At 37.3% G+C, this 25,397-nt stretch overlaps 1 protein-coding gene and 1 long non-coding RNA gene across 6 annotated transcripts in view; one reads left to right on the forward strand and one right to left on the reverse strand.

Annotated features, from left to right (window-relative positions):
- Positions 1 to 25,397, reverse strand: part of B3GALT1 (beta-1,3-galactosyltransferase 1) — a 220,459-nt gene that overhangs the window by 81,803 nt on the left and 113,259 nt on the right. The window lies entirely within an intron of this gene.
- On the forward strand, positions 6,245 to 7,766 carry LOC126037577 (uncharacterized). The gene is made up of 2 exons (XR_007505756.1): positions 6,245 to 6,504; positions 6,588 to 7,766. It is a non-coding gene; the product is annotated as an uncharacterized LOC126037577 (long non-coding RNA).

Here is a 25,397-nt window from a genome sequence, read left to right on the forward strand (position 1 = left end):
TATTGATGGGTAAGTTAGTGTAAAATTCATCCCTCTGCAGAAAGGCCTTTGTGAATTTGTGTCTCATTTAAATCTTATTTCAGTTCTAATTCTTAACGCTACCGCGTTGAGCAGTAGTTTGATATGTGTTACTGAGTAGCTGTGTGAAGTTGGGCAAGTATTTTACCTCTCTAAAATGTGTAAAGGCACTCTGCAATGCTAGTGCATTTCAACAATGCCAGGTCTCTCAGATTTATTACGTATCTTACAATAGTTGGTGTTTTCCTTAAAGTCCCAGCTGCTAAATCAGTCTCAAAAAACTGTTTGGGTCCTAATGGTTACTGAAAGAAGTCTGAAAACATGAGCAAGTGTATGCCAAGTCTCAAAAATCTGAAATCAAATAAAACCAGAAAAACAAAGCAAAACAAGCTTTAAGTTCTTGGTATGTGACGGGGATCTCTACAAACACTTGGAGGTCAGTTATGTGAATTTTTGAGGGCTATAGGAGAGGTGTGTGCACTTTCATTTTGTGTATTTCCCTTTTACTCTTCTCCTCCCCGGTAAAACCCTAGCAGTTTTAGAGTCGCCCTGCAATGATGTAGCACTTAGATCATTACTATATTGCTTTGGAATACTTGAAAAAACTAGGTACAAGAAACGTGCAAACAAAAAGGGATCTACTTTTGATGCTAAAATGTTCCTTGTTTTCATTATGAGGAGAAGAATGGGATATTCATGTTTGGTCATTTGAGTAACAGCTCAATAACTGAGATTGTACTATCTTTTATTGGTAGACTTAGTTGGTCCTGAAGAAAAAATGTTCCCCAATATTTGTACAGATTTTAAAATTCAATTGTTTCATGGTGTTTGCTTTTTATGAACATCCTGGCAAATAAACTTTACAGAAGGAGTGTTCACAGAAGAATAGAATTTAAGTTTATACTGGAGGAGAGGGTTTTTGGAAAACACATACTGGTTATAAGAACAATGTTCAGGCAAACACTGAACTAAATCTAATATATGGCTTAGATAATTAGTTTCACAGACTAAATTTTGAATAATAAACATTCACAATGGGAGTGAGCTACAAAAGAGGAACTGTTTGCAGAAATTTTTCAGCAAATAGTTGTAATGAATAATAAATATGAGAAAATTGTGATCCACTCATAGGCATTTCATTAGTAAGTAAAAAAGGCAAAAATTGTCAACTAAATTATGAATGGCAAGTAAATTATTAATAATTTCCACTGCTGAGAGATCATGTGCTGACTTTGAAAAGACTCAGAGTAGGTATGTGATTTCTTCTCACTGGTTTTGTGTTATTTTAACATGACAGGTTCTGAGTTCAAAATACAGATACCGCTCACAAGAGTAATAAACCCTAGTAAATCATAAATCCTAAACACCATATTGCTCTACTAAAGGCAACTATATGTAAAGGCATTTATCTAATATAAATGAATGGGCATGTTTGCCTTCAAGTCTATAAAAGTGCTGGTTAACTGTGCTGGACTATTTATGTATCTGAAGGTAAGCATATCACCATGTGTTTGCTGGATCCTAGGTTAGACCATAGATATGTAGTTGGGACAGGCTGGCTAGTCACAGCTAGTGAATGGGAAAAGCATGCCCTGGGTTCTTATTTTTGAAGTACCACATAGCATGATATATTAATTTCTGGTAATAATAGTCTGTGTAGCTGCATATTTCAGTGTGCTTTAACAACATGGGCTTACAGCTCCCATTTTCACAAAATCACAGAATGGTTGAGATTGGAAGGGACCTCTGGAGGTCATCTGGTCCAACTTCCTTTCTCAAGCAGGGCCACCTAGAGATGCTTGCCCAGGACCATGTCCAGATGTATCTCCAAAGATGGAGATTCTACTTCAAAAGCAGTTGGGCTTTCATGCTAGAGGGATAAATGCTGCTGCAGGATCACCATGCTGATAATAGGGATCCTTGGTGGATCCCTAACCATCCTAGGTGGTTATATCCTATTTACATGCTACAGACTAAATATGGTGATATTTATTGGTTGAAGGTCATGGGCAATCAGAACTCTTGTGTTATAAGGAAATTGCTTTAGGCCTTCTGGGCTTTTACTTAGATATCTGTAAACGCAGTGAGTACGTATCTGTTTTGTAATGATTTCTCGTTGTTTATAAAGTTTTTGTAAGAAATCATTCTGGAAATTAGGAAGATATGTATTAGTATTTATTACACAAAACCACACTTTTAAGCAGACATTATTTGAGTCACACATAATGAATGTAAGCTTACTGAGGCAGAAATCCCATCTACCTGATTGCAATTTTTCCAGTATCTTACATAGCATCCTGATTAGGGTACCAGATCCAAGTTAGGGTTTGAAAACCACTGCACATACATAACTAAAAATAATATTTTTTCCATTACCATGTTTATTAGTAGAAAATTTTTGCAAAATGTCTTATTGGAATAAAGTATCCAGGAATTGGAGCTTTAAAAAAATGAGTAAATAGTAAAATAACGTACTTTTGGAAAATTACAGAATATTTAGTTTGTACAAGAGTGCATAAATTTGTCCATGCTTATCAACAACTGGCAGATTTTAGGGGTTTTCTCACAGTCTTATATCCAATAAAGCAAAAATGCAGTTTTGAGAGGATATTCCTTCCCGCATATCACAAGAACATATGCTGTTTTTACAAATTACTATATTACTTTCAGACCTTAGTTCATACACTATTGAGAGTAAAATGTGAGCATCATTAACGGTACATCTGTATCACACATTTAGAGAGAGTGATAAAGGATAGTTTACCACATGTCCTTGAGAACTATTTTTTTCTCAACTTCCAGAAGCATTTATTATATTTCAGTCCCCAAAAGGCTTTTTGGAAAGGTTTCCTTTCTTATGCTTTTTATTTTTATATCTTCCCATTTTTAAGATACAAATACTTTTGCTTCCTAGATGAATGTGTTCCATGTCTAATGCTTTAGGTTTCATGTCTCTACACTGTTTAAGAAGGAAATAGCAGTGTTCCTTGAGATCTTACTGTACATTCTTCCTGTGGTTATGCCAGGGAGCGTTAGATTAGGGCTGGTTGAATTTGGTGTTTAATAGGAAGGATACACGTTATTATTAGCAAGCTAAAATTCTATCCCTGAAAAACTGTTCAATTATTTTTCACCTGTTGCAACAGACTGTGATCAAAATTCCTTTCTTCTAATGGAAAAGCTTGTGCATGAAAACATAGTACATGTAATTTTCATTACAAGAACAGGTTCTGCAATATACATAGAATAGATGAACGGGCAACTCTAAACTCTTTGCTTTTAAATATGCATGGCCAGGAAAAAAAGGGCTCCAAGTTAATGTATTTTTAACTAATTCCTGGAGCCACTGCAAAGTTAGTGAACAGGAGAAGCAACCACCTCTTTGACTGCAACACAGAATGAGATAAAACTTTGCAGCTCTGTGTAACAGCAACTGATGTCTGGAGTACCTGGCAAGTTTTCACTTCTTATCTGATAATTCCTAAATGCTGATCTTTTCATTGTTGAACCATAACATTCCTACACTGAACAGAGAGAAGGCAGTTGAACTTTGCACCTTTTTTGCCTCAGTCACCAAACAAACAATAGATGTAAAGTTAAATACATATCTGTTGGTGGTTTGTCAGAAAATCTTGAGACAACATCTTACATTTCTGGTACTGATCTTGGCAGTTAGAGAACTGTTTCAATTCCTGCTTTGAGATAGTCATCTTTGCTTTTGATTAAATTAAACAGTTTACCCACCTTTGCAGATAATAGTAAACATCATTTTAGACCAGGAGTAACACAATTTCCAATATGGAAGCTCAAAATTCCAATTTACATTGAACTGTAAAGTTATAGAAAACTATATGATCTCTTCATTCTGGATATTGGTAATTACCTAGTTTCCATTATTACGTCTCTGTACATAAGGCCCAGCTACCTAATTAGCAGTTACTTGCCAAGTGATGCCACCTCCAATGTTACCACTGACATTTAGCCGTTGTACCCAATGAAACTGTAAGAACGTATGATGATTTTAATTTTGGAAATGGGTTTCCAGTAGCCTAACTCAACTTAAATCTAGCCTGATGGACAATGTGAGAAATCTGAAGAACTTCCTTCATTTTGGAAATATTATACTTGGGGCGTTTTTAATTGCAATACTGCGAGAATTAAGTTATTTGGGCTTATGCTTGATAAACTGTGTGACGAGATGGTAAATGTAACAACTGCATGTTTCAGACTGTGCTAGTTTCTACATTTTAGCCTTCAGCAAGTTGCTGGCTAAGTAGATAAATGTGCTGACAGACAACCAGGCAGACTTCCTTTTGAGAGGCTGGTTTTCTTAGCTTCCACTGGAGATCTGCTTTTGAAAGCATTCAGTTCTCTACATAATGGTTTGATTTTGACAAATTGGCAAATTCTCATGAAAAAAATTATTAAAATTCTTTTCAGTGGTCTTTCTCTTTGCTTTCTTTGATGCACTTTTATGGGACAGCATGGTTGTGGCATTCTGCAATTGTGCATCCCATTGCCTCTACTGTATGCAGGAGTAAATATACAGGTGGTACTTGTTTTCATCAGTGCACAACTGACAAGACCTTTTTTTTAAAAAACAAAAATTATCAGAAATGGGGTAAGAATATTTCCAGGTTTACAGTTTCTGTCTGAAAAGTATAAAATCATCAGCCAGCCAAGGTGTCAATTGGATGAATAAGATATGGGGATATAATTGACACGTTTTCAAGATTCCATTAAGAGGAAAATGCTGTGACTTGACTTCATAGGATGTGGTATTTAATGTTATAGCTATGTCCTTATATATTTAATCTAATAATTTAATAACATATCTAATGGAAGTCCTCATGAATGTTTTTCTATTCTAACATAATCACTTTCCAGTCTAGCTCTTCATGTTCATAAATGACTGAATTACATTCCTGCCGTTCAGACTATGAGAACAGCCAGAAAAGGGATTGTCTCAATATCTAGCCTTTAATTCTGAATGCTGTACACAGGACGAGACTGGAGGATGAGGGTTTACTTATCCTTTGTGAATAGTTTTGCAATGCAGACATGATCTCAAAAAGTTAGTGTTATGAGATCTCACTGTTGCATCTCTCTGTTTTAATTTAAGGCATTTCCACTGGGAATGCAGCAGTCAGCTTTTCTCTTTTGATATTTACTTTATTTCCTCTGTGATTTAAACCTGCTAATATGTCATTTTCCTCACCTTTTTAGAAACTTCAGTGATGGCTTTTCCCCTTCCACTAAAACTTCTTGTTTCTAGGATTTTTTATTTTTTTTTTGTATAAGTTGGCATGTTTCTAGTGAACTTCTTGGAAGATTCATTGCTTCTTTACTCATTAAAATCTCCTCAAAATTTAAGTGCAAGACTGACTTGTCACAGTTCTTGTGTGCTGAAAGAATCATCAATGCTGGAACGACATTCACTCTCAACTCCCAGATTTCTTTGTTAATACATATCTCGAGAATGTTAGATGAATGAGAGACATTATTGTTGCAGTACATCATATACAGCAGCAGCAAAATAACTTAAAATGACATATATCCCTCTTCTGTACAGGAAGCTCAGGCTACAATATTATCCTTTCAGCTTGCTGTAAGAGACATTGTGAGCTATTCTAAGCTTCCTATAAAACGGTTAAAATAATAATGTTGTTAATGAAAAGGTGTATTTTGAATACTTTACTGTCTTAAACAGAGCTACATGCACTGGTTGTGGTTTTAAATGAGTTTTGCTGTTGCCTTCAGGGTTGGTGCATTGCAGTTGCTGACAGTTACTCAATGTCTAAGAGATGGCTTATGATACTTTTTTTTTCTTGCTTTGCTTAAGTTGTCTAATTTGCATTCTTTTCAAACTGACATCTCTCCATTTTGCTGTTTCAAACGGCACAAAAAATTTCCAGTTGATAAAGAAGTGCTGAAAGAAGTGTAGGTGACCAAACTGCTGAGTTCTGGATGCTTTTGCCTTCTAGCCTTTACATTTATCAATGCACCTAAGTGATTTTTAAGACCTTAGGTTGATTACACACTGGTTGGTATTGAGAAGGAAAATAGGTTAAAAAGTACTGCCATGGCTAGTGGAGCTTAATATAAGTACTAGTTTTGTTTTGCTGCTGCTGTTATGCTCTTCAACTGGCAGCATGTGATAATTTCACATCCGATTTTTATATTTCCTTCCTCTCCCATTATGGGTATGTTTCATACATGGGATTTGGGCAGATCTGTGTTCTGACTTTCGCAACCTTCTGGACTGGACATTTTCTCTCTGAAATGGTGTTATGAAGTTAGAACCTCTGCACTCAGAGAGAAGGGCATGCAGGAAAACCATTCTGGACATGCACAACTGCCCAAGAGATCACTTGGGCTGTGAAGTCACTTTGCTGACCAAAATGTACCGTCACCAATGCTTCAACTAGTAGGCTGCTGATCAAGTTCAACAGGTTAATTATTATCAGTGGAAGAGACAGGTTACTGGTAAGCCTTATCAGTAACCAAACTTGGAAGGAGTTTGGGGATATGATGTTGTAACATGACTGTTGATAACATTTTACTTTTAGGCAATGCAAGTACCTTTTTATTGTGAATAGCATCAAGGTGAGTGTCCCTCTTCTACCTTAGCCCTGTGTGATTTGACAGGATGCAGCCCATTCCCCTCCTGTCACAGCTGAAGTGAAAGCTCCAAGGCTGTGGAGATGAGGCTTTCTTCTCTGCTTCTTGCCGAAGGATAAGCCATAACAAGCATCAGGGGTTTTTTAGGGGCGAGGGTTTGGTTTTGGTTTGGTTTTTTGTTGTTGTTTTTTGGTGGTTTTTTTTTTGTTGTTGTTAATCTCAACAACTGCATATCCATCAAAACAGTTTTATGTATTAAGATGGTCACAAAAATAATTCATGCCAATTCTCTGTGGGCTTCTGCCCCTCCTGTAGTTTTTGCCTCCCCCACATCTAGGTCCTTGCCTTATTTATTATTGCCTAAGTAATTAAAACTACCTTTACTTCAGTTGTACATCAATACTTCATTGTTGCAAACTGCTACGTCATAGTGATGGATTGGCAAACAAATGTTTTCAATCATGTAGCAATAATTTTAAAAAATAAAAATGGGCATTAAATGAATAGCTAGCAAAGTTAAAGGATCGTACAGTCAAAGGTCAGAATAATTGTGGTGCTGTTGAGTACTTCTCAAAAGGTTAACTCATCCATTTTAACTTCAGTGGCATTTTGGTGGCCTTTTAGAGAAGCAAGCAAGTCATACTGGTGCAACATTAAAATACACTTGACTTGGATTTTAGAATCCTTTGGAAGAAGGTGATGAAGGAGTTTGTATATTCAGACTTCCATGTAATTTAACAGCAGTGTCTCTACATATTTCTGAAATTCATTGGACTTTTTTTGGCAAGCTTTTTGTAGAAAAGGGAGAAATTATCATTTTCATGATTGCAACTTGAGATTTATTTTTCAGTCAGGGTCCGGCCTTATGTTCTTTGGGAAACAGGTTTTGGTCCAGCAGATACTAAATCCTTTAAAACTATGAAAAATCATTAACTGGTTACACAACCAGGCCCCAAAATCCTTAAGAAAACTACTGATATTTATTTTTTAAAATAAAGTCACATGCATAACTGTAGGTCATTTCAAGCTGGATCATTGTAAGTGATTGTAGATGCTTCTGTTTTGGGCTTTTCAGAAGAAAAGCATCAATTAAATTATAAGCAAATGATCCTATTAAAAAATCTATTCATCCTAAGGGATCTTAAAAAGTGTACATGCATAACTGTTTATAAAGAACAAATGAAGCAACAGGACCAAACAAGGTCAAAAAGTCCTTTAAAAATATTTATGTTCTCCTTTCCTTGAGAACAATTGAATTAGGCTTTTACAGTCACACAAGTCCTGGTCTGGACTGTAGGCAGAAATAAAGAATCTTTACTGTTAAGATTTAAAGAATTATAGCAGTTGTGTTGACACATATTTCCCCATATTGACATTTTGTTAAAAGGAACATACACTGCACCAAGCTGCAGAGATCTCAATTAGGCCTGAAGGAGAACAAGACAGAAAAGAAGTAAGACTGACAGTTTTCTGAGGTCACAGAATTTCTTGTAATCTTACTGTTGTCTTGAATGATATTTAGAGGACCTTTCTAAACTCTTTTTCTGAGCTGTCCTCATTATTTGTGTAATTCCAGTTGTGGTCTGCCTTAAATGTTGCTGATATTGCAAGGCTTGGAATGGATTAGCACTGATTACACATTAAATCCTGTATGCATGTCATAATACCAGTGGCAAACAAATTTCAATGCTTGCTGAGACATTTTAATTAGAATTTTGTGTATCATTAAGACCATCTTTGCTTTTGCTCCTTTTTTTTCCTAGCTGATATTATCTCTGCCTTACATGTCACTAAGGACCCAAAATTTGAATCATTTTCCTGGATAAATGTTGCACGTATATATATATATTTTTTTATGGCACTTTTTGAAAGGCTGTTGATTCTAATTTCTTGGATGAATGCTGTAGCTACACTCACTGCATGGCAGAAAAAGGCAGTGAGTACCTGCAGCCTGTATAAATCTGCAGTATTAGGTGCTCTCTGATCTTATTGGGCACCCTTCCCAGCCTGATGATGGGTGCGGTTACAGACCACTGTGAAGCTGAGAATGATATAAGCTCTTCTATGTGTTTGATGGCCTCCCCCCATATTTAGCTAGGGTTTCAGGGAGTTGAGTTTGCTTGGGGTAGAAGCACGAGTGCAGCATATGGAGGCACAGAAGCCTGCGTGCAACCTCAGCAAACAGAAAAAAGTAAATTTTCCTGCTAAACTAACAGATAAATGAAAAGCCTGTATAAGCACCAGGGAAAAGAAGTGGGAGAAGCCTCTTGACTTAGGGTGTCTTGGTCTTCCTAGCTGGGGGGGATCTCTTCTATCTAAGTAGCTGTAGTTTACCAAGTTCATTCCCATGAGAGTATGCTGATGGTGTCCAAATCAGCAAATGGAGAGGCAACTCTGTTTATCCTGCGCAGGAACAAACTGCAAGAAATCTGATTCTTGAATTTCATATGGTAATGGGGAACTCTCTCTATACTTGTCAGCAAGCAAAGTCTAGTTTGAAAGTGAAGCTTATTTGCTGTCTTTTCTGTCTTGTACTTCATATTCAATTAGTGTGTTCCTGAGTTTAACCTAATGTTGAACTCAGATAATCCATTAAAATGCATGTCCAAATAGACATGGCTACCTATAGCATAATTCAGCTTTCCTGTGAATTGCAGTTATGGTAGCAGAACAAGAGATGACTTGTTGAAGGACACCAGTTGACTGAGAAACGGGATTTGAGAGGGGGGACTATCAGAAGTGACTAGGATTACAAGAACAGTTGCTTCAGTAAATGAAAGATATTGATTGCATAGTGTGCAGTAGGTTCTATTTGTGTGGTGTACAGTGCAAAGCATCCGCACAACCCTGGCAGGATATCATGTCCAGCTCAGCTTTAGAAAACACTGCCTCATCCCACATGAGATTGACATCTTAGTTACAATGTTGCAATGAAGAGTGATAACATTGGGCTCCCCAACACTTCATCATTCATCCCTCACTTAGGTTCAGTATCCAGTTATTTTCCCTGCACGTTTTTCCTCGATGTCCTACCATCATCACAAAACCAGTATATTGCAAAGCAAACTTCATTTTCCCTTCCTCATGCTTCACTGCCAGTTCTTATTTCCAGGTCTGCTGCTGGCTGTCCTGTCCTTTCTTCTGACCCGTCATGACAGGGCAGTTTCCATAATGTTTACTTTTTTTTTCTCCTATTACTGAAACTTCCTTTTCTTATTGTTCTCACTTATGTCCTCTCTGACTTCTTGAAGACCAAGCTCTATTCTAACTCCTTCCTGTCACCACACCATACCTGCGTTGAACAGTTTTATTTGCCTTTAGTTTTCCTCTCCTGACCTTCTCACTGCTTGTCAGTCCTCCCTCCTTCCTCCTTCCTTGATTTTTCTATTTTCTTTCATTTTGGACTAGACTAGACTAGACTATTTCAGTTGGAAGGGACCTACAACAATCATCTAGTCCAACCGCCTGACCAATTCAGGGCTGACCAAAAGTTAAAGCATGTTATGAAGGGCATTGTTCAAATGCCTCTTAAACACTGACAGGCTTGGGGCATCGACCACCTCTCTAGGAAGCCTATTCCACTGTTTGACCACCCTCTCGGTAAAGAAATGCTTCCTAATGTCCAGTCTAAACCTCCCCTGGCACAGCTGTGAACCATTCCCACGTGTCCTATCACTGGATACCAGGGAGAAGAGAACAGCATCTCCCTCTCCACTTCCCCTCCTCAGGAAGCTGTAGAGAGCAATGAGGTCACCCCTCAGCTTCCTTTTCTCCAAACCAGACAAATTATGTCTTCATTAATTCTTCTCCTTACAACTTGTCAGAATTAAATTTCCTGTCTACTAACTACACATACTTATCTCTTGTGCCCCTTTTTTCTTTCTATCCTAAAATAATATTCTGTGAGTTCTTCCTCTGTTCCCCTCTCAATATTTTCTTTTTTTGCCTTGTTCTTTTTCTATGTCATTAGACTGTGAGATATTGTGTCTCTTACATTTTTTTAAAGTCTTTGTTACTCAACACCAGAATATACAAAATACTTTTGCTATTACAATTAAATAAAAATGCTTTGTAGTAGTTAGTATCAACACAGAAATGCAACATTTTGGTGATAAAGCTGTATTTCTCATGTATGTAGCTACTGTTTATTTAGAAAACACTTGCAAAAAAGTTGCTGGATAATAGATTATTTTTTTTCTTCTCCAAGAGTAGAATTTTGGAACCCTCAATATTATCATAAAAGCATATTTATATAAAATATTTTAGATTTTGTTTATCCTGCATCATTTTAGAATCTAAATGTAGAATTTATATACTACACCTTTAAATACTATTAAAATGTCTTCCCATCAGCTAAAATAAATCATGTTTTAAAAGTGTCGCCGAAAGAAGACAACATATGTATTCCTCTTTACATATCTGGGGGAAATTTAGATATCGCTGTGTGCTGTTTGCACTCCATTTGTATATGCATCGTAAAGTACTGTATAGCAAGTCCTAACATAACCCACAGAGGCCTGTAATTAATATTTTAGTCAGGACAGTAAAATTTGCCTCTCGTGAGGTACAACAATGAATTATAACACCTCAGTCCAGTGCAACAAAAAACAATAAAATACCAAGAAAAGACGGTGGAGCTGGTGGGATGCAGTGCCTTGCACAACCTGTTGCAGTGTAGCTTGGACTAAGCCTTATGGTAGCATGGCTAATTTACCCTGTTACTCTTGCATTTGCTCAGAAAAGGCTGGCTCATGGAACAGCCACAACTTTCAAAGTGTTCCTCAATATAGGGCAAAAAAAATTTCCATGCATTCAAATGACTTTTCAGTCTCTTAAAACAGACGTTCCTGGATCACGGGGGGAGTGGAACTAGTCGATGCTAATCTAAAGGGCCTGTGCTCAAGCTAATAGCAAGGTGTGGTAAGAGCAGAGTGTTGCCTAAGCAAGGTAGACTTACATCCAGCTAGCTTAGAGCACAGGCAGAATGAGCCCAAGGCTGCCTGTGGGAGACCCAGCCATCTGATTCTGTGTATTACCTTCACTTCATAACATGCTCAGGTCATGACTCTACCTCAGGTCAGATGGGCCTCAGCAGGAGGGAGAAAAGGGAAAAGCAAGTTTCTTAATTAGTGTCTTGGATGCATGGCCACACTGATACAACTGTAATGCTTCTGGTCTCTGAGGCAGCGGCAATTACTTTGCATCTTTCTGCAACAGCACTATGCTATATTAACACACCTGCATTCCACACAGCATTCAGCCTGATTTGGTACTTGGCGCTCTAGGTACTGCTAGCTCAAGGTAGTGACCAGCTGTGACACATCTATTTTGTATCTTGTTAGGGGTCATGGGCTATCATATTGGAACATAATTTCACCTCACAGTGCAAATTAGTCTGTGATAGAAGTAGTAGTGTCATTGCCCTTCCTCAAATGGCAGTTATGAACATTTTCTATGTCATTCAAGTACGAGTCACTTTTTACATTAGCGGTCTCAGCTACCTCACAGTAGTACTTTTCTATTTGATAATTTTTCATTTTTTTTTCAAAGAGATAATGGAAAGGGTGGTTCTGTGACAATGTGATTCTTGACACGCTTTGAAGGGAGGAATGGAAATGCTAATGTTTAGTGTAGATGAAGATGTGCCTGAGTCTTAGTCTCAGTGCAAGACAAAGAGTTTTGTGTTTGCCACAGAATACTTGAATATAGCATGCCCTGGCAATTGCTTCATTGAAAGATCATCTCTAAAGAAACTGATATAAAACAAAGAATGGGTCAGGTTCTTTACCTGATAAACTTATGCCTCATTCTGTGTATTTGAAATGCAGAGGACAAATGGATACACCCTTTCTTGTTGTGAGCTAAAAAAACCGCACCCAGTGAAACATCTGAAAAATAAAGCTATGTGAAAAATTAATTTTTCACAGCTGTAAGTGGAGATCTGAAGGAGAGAACAACTTGGTTTAGATTAAATGCTTTTATTCCCAACAAAATAGAAAGCAAAACTTTTGATACAAAACTGGTATTTATTAGAAAATTGTAGACATGACAGACTGCATTTTAATGATACTTGCAATAAGATTTTGGAAGGGACAGAGCAGCAGAGATCATTTCAACCCCTCTTTTACATTTTACTTTGTTTGAAATACTTGCACAGTCACAGAGGGCAGGAGACAGAGGATGACTGCCAAGCCTGGGAACTGGAATAGGGAGTGGGCATGAAATTACCCTTTCAAAGTGAAATGAGTATTAACAGACAAAAAAGAGGGATACTGCTTTAAAATAGCCAGTAGCATGGTGGCTAAGGTGATGTCTTGGAGGGAAAGAGAAGAAGTAAAATTAAGGTAGTGGAGAGAACGGAACATTTTTTTTCTGTAGTTTGGCTGACATCTAATGAGTTGGCTAGTTCAAAGACATACAGGTGTTTCTTCGGGGGAGGTTGGGCCAGCGGGTTGACAATCATGAAGCTGACATGTCAGTAGTTCTGTTTTCCTTGCAGAAACAATGAGATGATTTTTAGGTTGCAATTCAGATGTGGTCAGAGAATCTAGAATGAAGTTTCTAATTTGTCTGAAACTTCTTAGCCAGCTTTACTGAGGATCACGGAATATGTATCACGTCAGTGTTTTTTATAGTTTGTCTGTATAGATCCTTTCAAAATTTTCCTCTTCACCTTGATGTGGTTTTTTGACTTTTTTAATGAACTAATCCATCAGATATATGCCATGTTTTTCCTTTCTGAATGTAAATATTTTTCCCCCATATTAATAATGTGTTTCAGCCTTGGCTCCTTGGTTAAATCTGTTTGTTGAAAAAGCACTAGCATTAAATCTTATTAGAGCATATCATTAAACTGGAGCTTAGTGAAATTAGACGGTGTTTTGAATGTGTTACATCTTTTCAGAAATCCTTTCTAGTTGGCCTAACAGCATATGTTATGCTACTGATTAATTATAGTCATGGAACTGATGCTACAGTTATCATTGAGAAGGTATTTTGTGTTAAAAGATCATCTCCTTTCAGGCACTTAAAATCTTTCTCTCTCTAAAATGTCACTCTGAAATTTTTAATTTTACCTCTTTCAGCACACAAGCAGGGTTCTTTATGTTTTTGGGTGGCTTAAGGCTTCTGAACTCCATCTCTTCCCCTCAGATAGCACAGGAATAGCCCAAATCCATTTCTCCTCATTCTGTTCACTACATACACTTCCAGATATTTTAATTGGTATTCAGATAAAAGAAAACAGATTTTACAGAAGAACAAGGGTTTTTTATGAGTCTGAAGAAATGTATTTTAGAATAAAACCTGCAAAATTCAGCATGGCACTTGGAGAGGTAGGTTAGGCCAATTATTCAATGGATAGACAGTCATAGTGACAGAATGGGCTTTCTGTAATCACGTGGCTCTGTTAAATTGAATGTTTGGAATATAGCTTCACATAAGTATGTACCTGCTACAGGCTGATTTAGGAGATGTAAAAAGTCATACATCTTGAGCTTAATGCAGGTTTCCAGGAAATGAGCAAATGGAGATGATTTATAGAGACAAATTATTTCTCCAGCTCCCAACTCCTAACTGTCCAGTTAGAAAAGCCAAGATACTGCTACGGCTGCATCCTGAAAAAGGTTTATTCTTGAGATACTCTGCAGGGCCAGCCTGTTCAGTCTTTCCTCTGGAGGACGCTTGAGTGCAAAGGAATCCTAAGATAGTTATTTTTAGTCAGTACAAGGTCTTACTTACACTGCTGGAGCACATAAAGGAGGCCAACATGTCATTAGCTACTGACTTATTTATGATCTACAAAGTAGCTTCTATAGGTGTACTGCTACATTTCTCTAAAGTCTTATTGATTTAGTTCTTGGTCAAGTTCTACCAGGATCTTCCAGCTGACTGAGTTGTTGGATTTTTAGGAGTTGGAGTTGTTAATTCTATCTTTGTAGAGACAAAAATTTAATCCTTTTCTAAAGTATAGAACTGCTCTATGATTACCATTTTCATACTGAAGTAGTTAGCCTGCATCTCTTGCCTCCCTTCTTCCCAGATCCAGCTAATCAGTCCCATATAACTTACAGTTCACCGGTCCTTCCATTCCTCTACCCATTAAGCACAAGAAACTCTTGTAAAGATGAAGAGTCCTTGTGCTTCATTTGCACAAATTACCTGCAGTGATGTTAAATGGACAATGTGGGCATTTAGGAGCTCAGCGGAGTCAGTCCCTCTGGGCTGAAGGATGTACATGCCTGTTGAGAGACCCTCTCATCACATGAGAGGCTGCTGGGAGGGATATGATTCACCCTCAGAAGTGGTGGCAGTTTTTGAGGTTAATTGTGTTTAATTGAATCTGACTCTGCATTTTCAGATAAACCATGTAGTATGCTCATTTGAATTTGCTATCAAACTTATAATTCTTGGTTTTAAAAAGCCAGAGAAATTGCATGAGAGAAAGTCCTGCATTGTAATTACTGCTGGCATTAAAATAGAGTAAGGAAATTAAAATCCTATTTCAAAGATAAGGGGTTTTTTTTAACAGAAACTTGGCCATAATGTAAATATATAAATTTAACCCATAGCAGAAATAGAAGAGCTTCAAGATATTATTACTAGTGTGGTTTTAGACATAAAAGAAAGCTTATGGGAAACATCAAGACACAATACTAAAATATATCATAAGAATGTAAGAACATAAAATTAGACAAAGGACAGAGCTGAGGGTTTTTTTCCAAGTACCTTGACTTTGAAAAAAAGGAATGTACTGAGCTATAATATCTGTATGCATATGTATAAGCATTCATGCAGTCATACTTATGAATTACTTCTGCCTTCCCCAGTAAATGCATTTTTATGAACTGCTACCATGGAAGCTAGGGGTAAAATTCCCATCAATTTTAATGGCAGTGGAATCAGACCTTAGCTGTACTTTGCCATAAATACTTTCCAACTTCAGGCATTAAGATCAGGGATGTATGTTTATAGTGAATTATTTCTGCATTGTCATAGCCTCAGAACTCTGTTTAGCTTTATCTTGAAGCATTTGATAATTATTATCACTGTTGCTTCATTTGAAGCTTTAAGGAACATGTTTTCAAAGGATAGTCTGTGTGACTCCAAACACTTGCAGCTGCCTGCCTGTTCCACACCAACAGGTCCTCCTGCATGTGACAAATAACTGTTTGCTTGCACAGCTGAAGGCTATTGAAAAGGAATCACTTGCACTTTCCTTTGTATATGAAAAGAAAACACTTATCAATGGAAACAGTAAGCCTATGGCAAGTTCTACTGATGTAGGAAGGGAGATGGTAAACCTACAGGAAAGGGCTACAGAAAGTTGTACTGCAGTACTTTCGGGAGTGTGTCTTACTCTCTAGGAAATAAAGCTACTCAAAGGAAATTACCAATTAAAATAAAGGCTCGAAATGTATACCCTTTCTATTATTCTAGTTGCTATATACTAGTCTAGCCATTTAAAGTCCATTTCCTTGTATTCTTCACATCACCCTCACAGAGGGAAGTCTCATACTATGTTCATCATCTAGGATTAGAGTAGTTCAATGGGGGCAAAGTGGGTTTGTTTTCTGTAAGCACCTGACAGCACTTAGTGTCCCTTGTTTCCTAATTTTCCTGTATGGTGAATAAAATCTAATTTTCTTTGTGTTAAACAAGAGAGAGAACTTTAATTAAAATTTTTAAATATAAAATCATAAAATTTTAAAAGGGAGGGACTTGAGCAGGGGACTAGTATTTGCAGGAACTGTTTTTCTTGTGGAATACTCTCTCTTAACCCTCCCAGTAGATGTATGTTGCCTCAATACAGGCAAAAATTAATATTTATGCATGTTACCATGGCATCATCATTACTTGAAAATGTTTGTAGTAGTTGTGTTTTATCTGTGATAATCCAACAAGGCAAGGTTGTGGGAAGAGAGAGTGTATTTTGCTAAAACCAGCTGATATTGGCTGGGTAAAATAGATGTGCTTTTTTTGGAACAGAAAATTTTCTAGGTTTGTTGATTTTTTTTTTTTTTTTTTTTTTTCCCCCAGCTATGTCAGTTGGTGCAATAAAATAAATTCTCTCTGCCTACAAACTTTGCCTTACTTGTAACAATTATGTCACTCGCAACTCAGTGTTTGATAAGGGGAAGTCCCAGCGGTATACATTAATTTATAGCAAAGGGTAGTGTTTTGACTCTCTGAGCTTGCCTTATGTCGTGTTATTAGATTGATAATAATAGGGATATATTAAAAGGTACTGTGCTAGATATCAAGAGGAAAATTTTCTAGGGATTAGAATTTAAATGAAAGCTGACAAGCTGCCATAGACTTTGTAAGAAGCAAAATCAGACCCATAATGTCCATTAAAGTAATTCAGCTACAATGAGGAGAAAATGGACTTACTTCAAGTTATTTATCAGTAATTAGGTTTTAGTGAACAGAAGAGTAATGCAAGGCTACTCAAAATAATTACAATTATTTTCTTATCAAGACCTGTAATTTTACTTTACAATATGCACGCCAGAATTATGGGGGTTTTTTTGAGGTTTTATGGCACCCACCTTAAAGGTTACCATTCTTCAGCTCCAGCACAAACTACAAAAAAATTTACATTTGCAGTTTGGTACATGGTAGAGATGGAATTTCTTTTTTATCCACAGGAAATCATCATCCCCTTCAAAAATTGCATTGTTGATGGTGACATATTGAGAAAGTTTTATTACTATCTCCCAGTCATGTTCATGGTTAAAGCAATTCATCAACACTGTGTTTATTCGCTCTTTCAAATTAAAAAATCTGTTACATTAATTTCCATGCAGAACAGGAAAAATAACAGATTTTATTTTCTGGATTTGCAAATGATTCTATACTGCTGGTGTAAAAAACACTTATGATCACAGTGGAAGAATAGCTTTTCGAAAGAAAGCAGAATTTAACAAAATGTTGCATCTGGAGAGTTCTGTTATAATTCTGGAATACAATTCATGAACCAGTTTGGACATGTAGAAGCTAAAATAGAAATCAGAGCTATATTTGCAAAACATAAAAATTGTAGGGAAATTTCCCAGGGGCTTATGTAAAGGTAGAATCAAATCTTGAATTCTCATCTTAATTGAATACTTGCTCAATATGCATTCAAAAATGAAAATATTTTTCTGCCCTTGTTCAAAGACCACAGCAACAACAGCCCACAAACTGAAGCCCTTCGATGTGAGCACTGGTATTTCTCAAAAAAGGTTGCTGTTATCTGGCAGAGACTCAAATATGCTATGCCAAGGCTCCAAACTATTTCTACTTATTTTCTGAATTGAAATGATAAAAAACTTATCTTTTCAGGGTGGAGATTCTGTTGCACCTCTAGATGCATAAACAAGAAGTAGCTAATCCTTATGCCCTATGTAACAGGAGAAAGGTTGGTGATGTAAAGCGGTGTATACATGATTTTTTTATCATCTCTAACTTCTAGTGTAATTACTGAAGGAGCAATAGTGCACAAGAGAAAAAAAAAAAGCAACAAACCGAAACCCCAAACCAACTGGTTTTCATTTGTAGCTGATGCAGTTCTAAGAATAGTTTTCTAATGTGCACATATGGTTAGAAAACCTGAGGCCCTTCAGCAATGGAGAAAAGCAGTCTGCTGTCTTGGAATGGCAAAGGTCAGTTTTGCAACACTGCAAGTCAGTCAGTGAGGAGAGAGGGGAAGGCTTGGAAGGGACGCAAAGATTTGGGGAATTGGCTAGGAGAGGTCAGTGCGTGTCAGGACAAGTGAAAGGGAGCTCATCGGTATGGCTTCCCCTTCTCCCTTTCTCTATACAGAGACTGCAGCCTGTCCAGTTTCTGAGAACCTCTTCTTCCTTCATCCCAGGCAGGCTGGATCTCATCCTGCAGCAGTTAGCATGAGTCAGGCTTAGTTACTACAGCTGTTAGCATGAGCCCAAGAACTTTAATCAGCTTTCTGTTGTAGCAGAAGATGATGAAATGCCACGATGAAATCCATTGCTATGGACTCCATTTTCTGTGTCCAGGCTGCCCCTATGGGGTGCAGGGATGAAAGGACCACAGAGCATGGTGAGAAGGCCCCAGGAAGCTGGGCTTTCTGCTTCTGCCACCAACCCCAAAAGGAGAGGGAGGTAGGGACAGTACCTGTGTGCCACCACCACAGGTGACTCTGGCTCCTCCTTGCTGAAAGGACACGAGGGCCCAGAATGTCATCAGAGGAGGGTTGTGGAAGTAGGGAGCAAGTGTTCAAAGTCAGCATCCATTTCACCCAGTACATGCAAAGGCAACAGGCTTTCCAGCGAGCAGCTGGCTGCTCTGTGCCAACAGCTAGCCCTGTCCCTGTGGCTTTTTTACACTGGGAAAGTTTGTAAATCTATTCATCCTGCCATTAAATGCTCACAAGTGTTAGCTATGTATTTGGTTTCTAAAGAAATTAGAGCTGTGTCAAAGAAATTTTGGTGGCATTTAGCTTCAGTACTCTATGTGCAGTAAAATCTGACTCTTCCTATAAACATAAATTTATCCCAAAGAAATGGAAAAGAGAAAAATGGGCTTGAGGTTTGGAATATTTATCTTTCTTCTTTCTTGTCCTTAGAACTACCACAATTAAGAAGCAGACCTTAGCTTAATTGTTTTGGTCCTGTCTCGTGTGTCCCATCCCCCCCCCCCCCCCCCCAGTTTTTATTTGGTTAGTGTGTTTTGCTGGCTATGGTTTTATCTACTCCTGCCACAAATGTAAACACTTTGGCTTCTCTGCATTAGGTGTGAATGCTTCATGGAGATACTACATGAAAAGGTGCATGAAATCTGATACTCGCATGAAGTCCTTGCCAGGGGCATCTTCAGTGAAAGCACTGTGTTTTCTGTAATGCATATTTTCAGAGGATTTTGTACAGTGCTTATTCCTGCACAGGCATTTTCTAAAAAAACAAAACAAAACCAACAAACTTTTTATAACTTTGTACCAAAAATAACTATGATTTTCAAATAAGGATGAAGGTCATGGCTCAATGATTCATTCATTTACCCATCCTGCACAGCAGTTTGTGGCATGCCCCAAAATTGGAGCAGCTGGATTAACTTTTGCCAATAACACGAAAGCACACACTGTTCTCTCCACCCACAAATGTGTAAAAACGTTATTTTCATAGTACGGAGTAGTTAAAATTTAGCTGCTTTTTTGTTATCCTTTGAAAAGATTGACAAGATTAAGCTTTTAATTTTGCTGTTTGTTATTTGATTTTCCTATGCTTTATGTTGTCACAACATCACAGAAAAACTGCAAAATAGCCATTGCTGGGCAGAATAGAGCCACAGAAAAAAACATTTCCACCATGAGCATGAACCTGAATTAGTTTACCTAGTCTTAATCAAGCAGGATGCAATCCTTTAGTCCTTGTGACTTTCACAGAGGTTTTACCTGCAGCAAACAGCCTGCTCTTCAATGCTTGGATATTTGATTTGAAACACCTGTCCTACCTAAACAATAGACCAGATGTGCCCTGTCACCATAGAATTCTATTTCATAATGGAGTAAAATAAATTGCTGTCAGTACTCGGACTCTTTTTGAAAGCCAAGCCATTTACTGTAGTGTGTGACTCCATAGTTATCTGAAAACATGAAAATTATGGTCTTAAATACATCTGACTTAATGTACTTGTAACTTTTACAGATAGAAATTAGTTGAAATGGTTTGAGCATTGTTTTACACCACCACACAGTGCAACTTGCTGCAAAAATCCTCAAGATAACTACAGAGCCAGCTGATCCACTCATATATTGTTGCTTGGTGCTGCATGGAGATTCAGCTCAAATCCTGAAGCCAGTTGCCTATCAGCAAGGCTAGTTATTTCAGATGCAGACCAAGCTATACATCTTCTGGTTTTGGAGCCAGATGAGCAGCTAGCTGAGACTTCTTTGCTTATAATCTATGACAAGGGGTGTGTATGCTTGTTGTCCTGGAAAGAATTTTGAGCTGGTCCTAAAGGTTGTCACTCAGTTCTGCCTTGAGGAAGACAACACTAGGTTTACTCCAGTGGCTTATTTAATGGTGTCATTAAAAGTTTTGTTTAACAGCAGTTTTTTAATAAAAATTTGAAGTTATTTAAATCGGTGAATTCATATTCACAAATGTGAAACACTTTAAAGAAATGAGAGATATCCACATGTAAATACTTTGTTATTTTGCACCCTAGATCGTTCTTATTTTAGTCCAACAATACTATTGCAATTGCAAAAAGAATTATGCCAGCATGGTTAATTCCTCTTTCTGTAGTCAAAGGCATCAGGTAATTGTAAGACGAACAGTTATATATTTTGCTGCATCCTATTTAATTTACGTGGGCAGTTAGACATATCAGCATGTGAGAAAGCTGCCTTCTTTTAGAATAGTTTCTTAAAAGGGAACACTGTTGCATAAATTGTCAGCAGTTGAGGCAGCCATGGGTGAAATGGCCTTTCTTATTAAATGTCACAAGATTTAATGTCACAGTATAATTGGGATGGAAGGATAATTGAGCTAAGCTCAACATGTCTTTTTCTGCTAACACATTATTAATCTACAGGAGCGTTAAAATACGTTTTATAAAGGCCCTATTCACTTGAAAATTGTTGGCTCATACAACCCCCCCCCTATTTTATTGTAGAGCTCATGAACAACAATTTTGGATTTCCTTCACAGAGAATTTAACTTGTAAGTACAGTATACAGCAGAATGGAGCACAACAAGTAATTTCTGAAACACAGCTTTAAAATTTGGGTTGTTTTTTGTTTTTTTTTTTTTTTTTTTTTTTAAATCAGCAAAACCCTACATATATAGCACCCAAACAGCATAACACTGGTAGTAACTGAGAACTAATTCCTGTTTGAAGGCCCAGCATTTAGCCCACATTTGAAAATTTTCTTTCAGTAATTTGACTTGATTTAATTTAACAATTAATTTATTGATATAATAATTTCATATAGAGTTACTAAATACAACTAACCAAGTCGTTGAAGAAGGCCTGTCTTAGTAAAAGACCAGTGTAGGACATTAAATATACTGTTGTATCTTGAATTTTTAGATTTTTTCCATTACATTTCAAGTAAAATACAATAGCAGTAGAGAAGCCTTTTGCAGATATCATTACATTTCTGACAGTTTCTTTTTGAAATATGAAAGCATTTTTTTATGGCAAAGGTTATATCGTAGAATCATAGAATCATTTAGGTTGGAAAAGTTGAGTCCAACTGTAAACTGAACACTGCCAAGTCCACCACTAAACCATGTCCTGAAGTGCCACATCTGCACGTTTTTTGAACACCTCCAGGGATGGTGACTCTACCGCTTCCCTGGGCAGCCCGTTTCAATGCTTGACAACCCTTTCAGTAAAGAAATTTTTCCTAATATCCAATCTAAACCTCCCCTGGTGCAACTGAGGCCATTTCCTCTTGTCCTATCACTCGTTACATGGGAGAAGAGACCAACACCCACCTGGCTACAACCCCCTTTCAGGTAGTTGCAGAGAGCGATAAGGTCTCCCCTCAGTCTCCTTTTCTCCAGACTAAACAGCCCCAGCTCCCTCAGCTGCTCCTCATCAGACTTGTGCTCCAGGCCCCTCACCAACTTGGTTGCCCTTCTCTGGACACGCTCCAGCACCTCAATGTCTTTCCTGTAGTGAGGGGCCCAAAACTGAACACAGGACTCGAGGTGCAGCCTCACCAGTGCCGAGTACAGGGGGACAATCACCTCCCTGCTCCTGCTGCCCATGAATCTCATACAATTAGCCTTGGCCCATTGATCCAGCCTGTCCAGATCCTTCTGCAGAGCCTTCCTACCCCCAAGCAGATCAACACTCCTGCCCAGCTTGGGGTCATCTGCAATATATTCATGTCATTTTTGGTAAGGAGGGGATTCACATGAGAAGGGTGACCAGAAGCCTGAATTAGTGTTCCAAATGTATCTATTTTGAAGTTATATTTTTCATTGGTTTTTTTCCAAATATTTTTAACTGGTTTTCCAATTGGAAGATGTAAAATGAGTAAGTAAGGCTATAATACACACACACAAAATATACTGTAAGCATTCAGCTCCACCTTGACATTTTCTGTGGAAGCATTCTGTCTTTCATCACACAGGTTGTCTACCGGCTTTTGCCAGTAAGAATCAATTACAAAGAAAGGTGAAAAAAATATACCCATAGCTCTTCGTTACTGTTTCTCTTTTGAAAAAAATGTTGGGAAACAGTTAAAACACATTTTTCTTGTACTTTATGTCAGCTTACTTATTTCCAAATGGAAAACAATTACTGTATTTGTCATCTTTTAAAGTGATGGTGTCTTTTTGCTCAGGAAGCCTTCTTACCAAAGAATGATTTCCAACACAAATGCTACAGCTTCTACACTTAAAAAGTCAGAAATGTTTCTAACCAGAAGTATTTTCTAATGAAATTATACTCTCAAAACAAAAAACCCTACTTTCACTGAAAATTTAAGATGAGTGCCACCTTGCTGTGATTCACAGGGTTACAAAGTCTGCATAAGTTGGGCCCCAGAGTTGTGACTGTTTTCTTCATCAGTATGAATATATGAAGTTTTTTACAGCAAATAACTTGAAGTATTTAGGAAGATAAATCTTTATAAATGTTCTAGAAAATGAAGTCTTACAATTTAAGAGTACTGACTCTAAATGTAAGATAAGGTTATCCAAGCAATATATGCTTTGTCTTCTTCCCTCTCAAAGAAACAAAATAAACAAAAGGCGCTTATCTAATTAATCAAAATAACAATAGACAGTGGAAATGTTTAGAATGTGGTGCAAAATCACTCAGTTTCCAGATCTTTTTGCCCATTTAACCATTTCTTCATCAATTGTGTTCTGCATAATTTATCACATTACCTTAATCTATATTCAAGCTCTGAGTTTACAAAATGTCTTAGTAGTGCAGAATGGCTGAAATAAATTGCAAAGAACTTCAGAATACTGCCCCTTCTAAAGCTGCCACAGTAGAAATATATGAAAAAATATGTCTATCTGATAGTATTTGCAGGAGAGGTTTTGCATGAAGAAATTCATCTTTCAAAGTAAAAATTTAGTATTAAGGTTAAAGGGTTTCTTTTCTGACTCTTGCTTCCAAGAAGAGGTAATCAAAGACAATCAGCCAGTTTGACAGCACTTAATTCTACGCTTTTTTTATACAGTATCAGTTCAAATGTGTTCAGGCCCCCAAGGAAGTGGGATGCCACTCTGAGCAGGTAGTTAGGAGAACTGTACAACAAAAAAGCTAAGTGTTATTCTGTTGAACTGTAGTGCAGCCTCCCCATCTGTCAGCATTGTAAGCTCAGCTCAGTTGTTTATAGGCTGAAAGAACTGAATGCAGCCAACCTTATTCTCAAATTACTAATTTAAGGGTGGTGATTCTGAGAAATACATATTTAAGAGGAATTCTCTCTTTCTTGTTGAGCTGCCAGACCATAGCCCAAAGTTTACACATACTTTGTCTAGGATGCTCAGTGCTACTTAAATGAGCTGAGGGGAAATCTCAGATAGCACTGTAATGTAAATTGATGTAGTTCACTCTGAAATGTTGCATAGCTGAAACTCAGAACTGTAACTGTCTACAGAAGAACCATATGGCAAACTCAGGTCTTTCCAGGCAGTGATAAATTACTATGTAGTTCTCCTCCTGGTACTTGCAACCTAGCATTAGAGAAGATAAAGAGCTTTGCTTCAAAGAAATGGAAAAATATTAGAAGTCAGCTCCTTTACTACAGCTGGCTAAAAAATTCCTTTAAAATTTCAGAACTTGTCTATTTCCCTCAAACATATTCCTCTTCTTAATTGGAAAAAAAAAAAAAAAAAAAAAAAAAGGTCCTTTGATTCCTCCCCACCCATCTTTGAGGGTTGCTGTTTGCTTGCTTTTATACGGGAAGTAAGTTTTGGGCCAGCTTGTATCCTTGTGAATTCAAGAGGAAGAGCTCTCATCAAAGTCAAATCCAAATGAATTATAGACAAGGGATTTTGGTTTGGTTTTTTTGTGTGTTTTTTTGTTTGTTTGTTTTTTTTTAACCTCAGAACGATATAAATACTTCATACAAATTATTTGTACTGAAAAAGAGAGGAGGAAGAGGTCAAGGTGCATTTGTCCTATAGGAAGGAAAAAGATGGCAAAATATCTCAGCAATAGCTCTTCTATGAAATAAGGGAGACGAAGTGAGACTTGCTCTCAGAATTAAATTAATGCTAATTAAGCTCCCTATCTAGCATGAGAAAAAAAGCCTTTTATTCTGCTGGTTTTTATCATTACTGAGAGTCATACAAATCATAAGATAAAGCCCACTCTCTAGTAGAAACAATTTGTAACTGACATAGGCATATCAGGTAAACTTACCAAAGCGGACAAAAAACTGGCAAAAATTATTTCTTGAAACTCACACTAGTTCTGTATCTGAAAAAGCATCTGGGACTTCTTTTGTTTGGGGTTTGGTTTTTTTTTTTTTGTGTTTGGGTTTTTTTTGGGGGGGGTTGTATGCTGGCATAACTGCAGTTGCCTGCAGTATTATAAAGGCTTTAAGTGGCCATCATCAGTTTTGGAAATTTAAAGTACCTCTTAAGGGTCATTCTCTAAGTTACTTTGGGAACCAGATATGAAAAGAGAAGAAAATATGCCTTAAAAAGCTTATTAAAAGAGGATTTCCATTTTACAAGAATTGATCCCAGTTTTTCCCAGAACATCATATTTGCTCAGAACTAAAAAAATCCAAAACATTTCTGGATCTTTTGGGACAACTT

The sequence above is a fragment of the Accipiter gentilis genome, chromosome 1, assembly GCF_929443795.1.
Source record: "Accipiter gentilis chromosome 1, bAccGen1.1, whole genome shotgun sequence".
Classification (NCBI taxonomy): Eukaryota; Metazoa; Chordata; class Aves; order Accipitriformes; family Accipitridae; genus Astur; species Astur gentilis.